Consider the following 7,137-nt stretch of genomic DNA (forward strand, 5'->3'; position numbering starts at 1 on the left):
ATTGACATTACAACACATTTTGTCTCCTTGTCTTGAATGGACAACCAGCCAAGCATTTGGTTGTTTTCCTGCTGGAATATCTTTGTAAGGCTGCCTGCTTCGCGCGCTGCCTGGTCTTGATCTTCAGCAGATGTGGTCTGTGTTTGCTTCTCATTTCCCTGATTTATGACTAACCACAAAACCACAAAACATTACACTCTAATACAAACAGTTCACTCGTCATAATCACCTAGCAACAACCCCATACAATCACCCATGTAGAAGTACAGTACACTTCTACACCCCCCCCCCCCCCCCCCCCCTCTCCCATCCCTCATGGACACCTGTTGTTTCCCCATTCCCCCCCCCTCCCCCCTTCTTGTAATCTTTGGTTGTATATGTTCTATTGTAAAGCGCTTTGAGTTGCATTTCATGTACGAAAGGCGCTATATAAATAAAGCTTTACTTACTTACTTACTCACTTACACTACACAGTGAGGGTTGTCAACAGTACACTACACAGTGAGGGTTCGTGACGTTAGAATTATAAGGTTCTATCTCCATTTAGGGCAGTTCAGAGATATTGAGCGTCAAAGTTTTTACATTCCATTATGTTTTATGAGATGGAACCATTGTATTTTATGAATTACTCACTCAGAAATTTAAACATTTTAAAAATAACACCACACAGGCATTAATAAACACCTAATGGATCAGATTATGTAAAAAATAAATTTTGACCAAAAATGGAGATAGAAACTTATACTTCTAACGTCACAGGTTGTCATGGGAAGTGGTGTAGTGGATAGTGAGTTGGACAGGTGAACGGAAGATCAAATACCACCTGTGAACACTGCCAGTAGTGTGCCCTTGAGTAAGGCATTTGTAAGAGATTAGAAGAAAGGGGTTGGCGACACGTATCCCATAATAGTCCCAATATGTGGAAAAAACAAATAGCTCATGTTTGAACTAAGTTTGTGAGTTGGGGAGTATGAATCACTGATCTATCTTTATACAGTAAATAGCTCAGTGGTAGGAATCTGCTAAGCAATCACCTAATCACTGACAGAGTCAGGCAGGCAGGTGCTGCTCTGAAGAACTCCAGCCAAGCGTGCTGTCATGACGACGGACAAGATTAGTCAGTCAATGCTTGGAATTAGTTGGCATTTGTTGATAATCTGTGCAATGCCTTAGGCCGTGGACTATATGTGATCCCACTCATTGGCACTGAGTCTCACTCACACACGCACACATGCATGCTTGCACTCACTCACACACACGCATGCAGGCATGCACACACACACACACACACACACACACACACACACACACACACACACACACACACACACACACACACACACACACACACACACACACACACACACACACACACACACACACACACACACACACACACACACACATTCACTCTGTCACTAGGGTTGGGTTAGGTACCGAAAACCGGTACTGGTACCTATCGAACCGAATTGCAACGGAGATTTCGGTTCCTCGTTTCGGTTCCTCTCTCTCGCCCCCTGGTGTCCTAAACGGACGTTACATGCAACAGTCAACCGCACGTGACATCGCCCGTTAAAGTTCCACTCAGTGCGTGTAATAATCATAATAATAATAATAATAATAATAATAATAATAATAATAATAATAATAATAATAATAACTTGGCGTTTTTCCTGCAAACGTTGCAGCTCAAAGTGCTTTAATCATTATATCATCTTAATTTAATTATTTAGTATTTTAAAGGCAATATTAAAAAGATGGGTTTTTAGTCTTGACTTGAACATAATATTTGCTGAGGTTGCATCCCTAATATAAACTGGCAGTGCATTCCACAATTTGGGTACATAAAATGAGAATACAGCCTCACCAAATCTCTTCTTTTGTACAGAGAAAACCAGCGTCAGAAGACCTGAGAGCTCTATTGTGTAGTGGTGATGAGTTGAGCAGTTGAGTGACAAAGAGTTTAGTAAAAAAGTAAAAAGCTGTTTAATGTTATTTTAAGTAGGCCTACCGTTTTTAAAGTATCGGTTTGGCACCGGTATAGGATAAAACCCAAACAATACCCAACCCTATCTGTCACACATTTAATGCCATACAAATAATTTATCTCCATAATAGTGGGCCTACTGAACAAAACACGCGCGCGTGCACACACACGCACGCACGCACGCACACACACGCGCGCACACACACACACACACACACACACACGCGCGCGCACACACACACACACACACACACACACACACACACACACACACACACACACACACACACACACACACACACACACACATAGTGTAGCACACAATAGCCTATATATATATGAAATAAAAGGAACATATTTTTGCTATTCCTTCTAAATTGCTGTAGCCTAATTATTATTTTCATATTTCTATAGGCTAACAATCGCCCTTCATCTAGCCTAGAGGAGGTAAAAGAAAAAAAAGAACAATGGGAACGAAGTCGGTGATTTGTCAAAATGTAAATAATATGTATTTTTCATGAAAGTGTGCGTCAGGGAGTCCTTTCCACACATGATAGCGACAATCTGCATTTTAGACTGGCCCGATTCACGCGGAGTGCTATGGGAGATGCTCTCGCGCTGTTGAACTCTCGCGCTGTTGAAATCTCGCGCTGTTGAACTCTCGCGATGTTGAACGTTCTGTAGCTTTAAATATCATAAAATCATTGTTACATTCGGTTGCTTCTCGGTGGTCTAGTGGTTACGTCCGTGGTAGTGCGGTAATGCCGGCTTACATGTGGGGGCTGCTCCGAAACTTTAATGTTCTAGTCAATCGAGTGCTGTACATGTAGGCTAGCAGTAACAACTACGAACTCCAGGGATCAACCTTTTTATATTTATTGACCGTGAACTGTCTTCTTCAAGTAAGTAGCTACTTTATTGTGTTGTCCATCGCCAAGTTCAAGGCGTTAGCCATTGTCATCTCAGGGTCGCGGGTTCGATCCTAGCCGCGGACATTGTCTCTATCCCATTAAAAAAAAATCGTGAAAAGGCCGGGAGCTACCGGTAAATGGGGGGGAGGGACCTTTCGGGTTAGTTGCTAGCTAGCATACAACTGTAAGGCAGTAATATGCAGTTGAAACTGCCAATGATGTCTAACTCTTTTGAATTAGCTAGCTAGCTAACAAAAACATTGCTTGCTTATACTAACTGACGCTAGGAGTTAGAGCTAGCCCTGATACGGTCATATAATCATACATATGGTCACGCTGATTCATTAGCCTAATTAATAGGCCTAATAGGGCTAGCATTAACGTTTTAAGAAACGTGTGTTCTGTAGCGATTTACACACAATCAGCAGGCAACGGATCTTAGTTAGAAGTATGTTGTGAGAGAAATCTATGTGCCGCATAGCCGCGTGTTACTCCCGAAACACAGATCTGGGGTCAGATCACCATACACCCCCCACCCCTCCCCAACTTCACCTGGTCATCGGTTAGGGGCAACTTCAGTGGCGGCTGGTGCAAAGATTTTTGGGTGGGGCACAGCAGTGTGGCGGGGGGGTCCTCTTTCGCGCGCGCAGCGCGCGCGATTTTTTCTGCGTGCACGACTTTTTTTTTCGCGTGCACGCGCATAAAACACGCACTGGCGTTACAACCATTGTATAATTTCAACTTTCACCCTTAAAATGACCGTGTGGGCCATGGAGAAGTTACCCTGTCAACTACAGACACTGAGGTGGAAGAGTGACCGGTCTATGGACGTCGGTATGGTCCAATACCCAGTGTCAGACAAGGAGGAAGTCTAGTCAACAAGGCTAGTACAGGCCTCACAGCTACACTCAGGTTAATAAAGGTAGCAGATGAATATGTGTATGTGTCTGTGTGACATGGCTACATCAATGAGCAGAGATGAATGCTGCAGTCAGTAGTACAGTACTATCTATTTCATAGACACATGATGGATGATGATGGAGAGTGATGGTGGTCAACACATCACAGCAGGTCAACACATTCAATGATGTATCACAACCAGACCATGTCAGAAACACAACCAGACCATGTCAGAAACACAACCAGACCATGTCAGAAACACAACCAGACCATGTCAGAAACACAACCAGACCATGTCAGAAACACAACCAGACCATGTCAGAAACACAACCAGACCATGTCCAGGGACGCAGGAAGGGGGGTGCTGAGGGTGCTGCAGCACCCCCTAGCGGCAGGCAGAAGGAGCTCCTCCTGCCTGAATTAAAAAAATAAAACAAATATTCAAACAATAATTTAAAACAATATAATAACTATTGTTGCTTTTGGGAATAAAAATAAATGTGTTTTTTGTAATAAATGTAAAAATGTGTTTGTTAGTTTTAATGTTAGTGATCACTTGGTCATATCTTGCTAGGGAATCTCTGAGTTCTTTAGCAAAAATGCTAAATCAGCCAGAACAATTGAAGTGGAGTTGGAAGAAGATGCTGAGCTTAACAACACTCCCATTAATGCTCTACTGTCGGACGTTGTTGAGAAAGAGCAACAGACGGCCAGAAACGTATTAGAACTGATATTCAGATCCATCCGATTCTTCGGCAGCGAAGGGCTTCCGTTAAGAGGCAATAACAATCGACATGGAGTGCTGTCTGTAATAATGGTCAACATCATGTTTGTGGACATTGTGGGACACTGTGAGCTGAGTGGAAATTACTGTAAATTCCAACACATTGTTGGTAAAATATTTAACGTTACGTCTTTGTAGTGTGTGGGTGCGTGCGTGCTTAACTATTATTGCCCGTGCATTGGGGCCCGTCGTTATGCCACTGTGTGCGTGTGAGCGAACGAGCAATCAGCGAGAGGTAGGGAGGGAGGGAGGGAGAGAAATCGTTATAATTTTTTCCCTGGCAATTTTTTTCCCTGTAGCGTATATAGACAGCACCTCAGCACCCCCAGTCAAAATACCTTCCCGCGTGCCTGACCATGTCTGTATCACAACCAGACCATGTCAGAAACACAACCAGACCATGTCTGTATCACAACCAGACCATGTCAGAAACACAACCAGACCATGTCTGTATCACAACCAGACCATGTCAGAAACACAACCAGACCATGTCTGTAACACAACCAGACAATGTCAGAAACACAACCAGACCATGTCTGTAACACAACCAGACCATGTCAGAAACACAACCAGACCATGTTAGAAACACAACAATGCATCAGCTGAGTTAAAGAAAACCAACCCTTACCTTTGATGACAGAACATGAGCCGTGTTTACCCATACCTCCGCCTTGCCCCGCGCATATTGCTATGAATAGTTCGAAGATAGGTGCTTGCACGTTAGGTGCGAGGCTGCTTGGTTAACCCATTAGCGGGAACATTATTAGTTGCACAAAATAGGCTGATTTAATTGACCATGAACATCAGAGACAGACATTACGAATGTTCATTTAAAATACTCCGGAAGCCCGAAGTCCGGAAAACCGGAAGTCGGGAGTCCTCAGCATAATGCATTGTCTGCAATACAACCGGAGATTCAGGAGGACGCACATTTGTGCGCCCTGGCCAAGAAATAGAGACAGCCAATTGGAGCGCTGCTACAGCTCACGTGTACGCGAAAAGTATTCGTCCTGGCATAGACTTGCAATTGACCGGCGCCCCGCGTTCTCCCCTATGTATTTTAACAGTGAGTTTTACACACACACACACACACACACACACACAGATAAAAAATGTTATTGTATTGGAGGATTTTTAATGAATGCTGATAGGCGCAGACAGAATATCAGCCGCATTTTGTGAATAAACAATGTTTATTTAAAAAAAAAACTTTTTTTTTCTTCTTCAAATCGCAACTAGGAAGTGAAGGTGGCCAGCCGCCACTGGGCAACTTCTACCTCCTCCTCAAAAAGAAGACTGTCCGTTCTTCAGATCAATGATTCACACCCGACGGGACCCTTAAATCCCACGACACAAACACAATTGAAGCTTGGACAAAATAACTACTTGACTTTCAGTGAGACATGAACCTGGCACTACTCTCCAATACCGTACCAATGCTCTGTTTCCATTCATAAAAGTCAGTGCCTACGTGTTTTGAAGTACATTACATTAGTCTTATGTAATAATATTTCAGGAATGTTGGGAAATATCTTCACATTGAAGAAGAGAAAACAGAATAACAAAAGGGTTAATTTTGTAATATTAGTACATAATCCATTGCGGTGTTTACATAGAACAACATTTTAAAACAGCAGCAATTTAGATTTCTTTTTGTCAAAATAAGCGTTCATTATAGAAATTTGACCTGTGTGGTGGGTTAACATAATTCACCCCCGGAACTAATAGTTGGGAGTATTGTTCCGTACGGAGGGTTAAGTGGGTGGTACTCAGTTTTAGTTCCTGTTTTAAGTGTGTGGTAGCAACGTGTTCATGTCTGTTAATAAACGTCTAGCTGTGACATTTGATACGCCGCCTCCGACTCCCGTCTCTCGGCACTACATTGGTGACCCCGACGTCAGTCCCGTTGAAGTATCCGAGACTGAACCGAACATGGAAAATAACGCCGTTATTCTCAAATTGCCGGAGTTTTGGGAGACGTCCGCGGCAGCATGGTTCGCTCAGACGGAGGCGCAGTTCGCCCTCCGTGGGATTGCAGACGACGCCGCACGCTACTACCATGTCGTCTCGGCTCTGGGGAGCTCCACTGCAGCCAGAACGGTGGGCTTCATTACAGCTCCCCCTGCCCTGAATAAATATACAGCGTTTAAGACTCTCCTCCTCAGGACCTTCGGACTATCACGGTCAGAACGAGCCCGACGTCTGTTCGCAATTCAGGGGCTGGGAGACAGCAAGCCTTCCCAGCACATGGACATGATGCTGAACCTACTAGGTACGGAAGAACCAAATTTTCTTTTTATTGAACTGTTTCTTCGGCACATGCCTGCACATGTACAGACGGCGCTCGCTAATACGACTATTACGGAACCCCGTGAGTTAGCAGAGGAGGCTGACCGCTTCTTCCTAGCTACCCAGCGTTTTACCCCTGAAGTGCTAGCCCCGACACACAATTACACTCCCCCTGGCAGAGACAGGCTAGCTAACAAGGGCCCACCTACCACCGATAGCCGTACTAGCCCAGGCATGTGCTATTTCCACTCACGCTTTGGCGCGAA

This window comes from Nansenia antarctica (genome assembly GCF_963989245.1).
Source record: "Nansenia antarctica genome assembly, chromosome: 15".
Taxonomy (NCBI): domain Eukaryota; kingdom Metazoa; phylum Chordata; class Actinopteri; order Argentiniformes; family Microstomatidae; genus Nansenia; species Nansenia antarctica.